We start from the raw sequence: 327 nt of genomic DNA, 5'->3' as shown, positions 1-327 counted from the left end.
CCAAACTTCCAGCTGGGGGGAGGCAGGGCGGTTGGGGAGGGGTGTTTATTTGGCGGGGAGCCGGGCTCTGATTGCGGCTCCGGGGCCGCACCGCGCTCCCTGCAGGCTAGTCGAGGCGAGGCGGCTGGAAAGTTGTTGAGCGGGGAAAGTTGCGAGACAAAAGCGAGGGGAGCGCGTCTCCGCTCCTTTGTTCTGCGTGGGGCGGGAGGAGGAGGAGGAGGGGGGTGAGGGCCTTTGCGGGAGAGACCGGCTGAGCCAGAGGCGCGCTCCGAGAGCCGGCGCGACCAGCAGCAATTAGCCTCTCCCTGCAGGGCACCCCCTCAGCAC

Source organism: Alligator sinensis, unplaced genomic scaffold (assembly GCF_000455745.1).
Source record: "Alligator sinensis unplaced genomic scaffold, ASM45574v1 scaffold1147_1, whole genome shotgun sequence".
Lineage (NCBI taxonomy): Eukaryota > Metazoa > Chordata > Crocodylia > Alligatoridae > Alligator > Alligator sinensis.
This window is presented reverse-complemented; position numbering follows the sequence as displayed.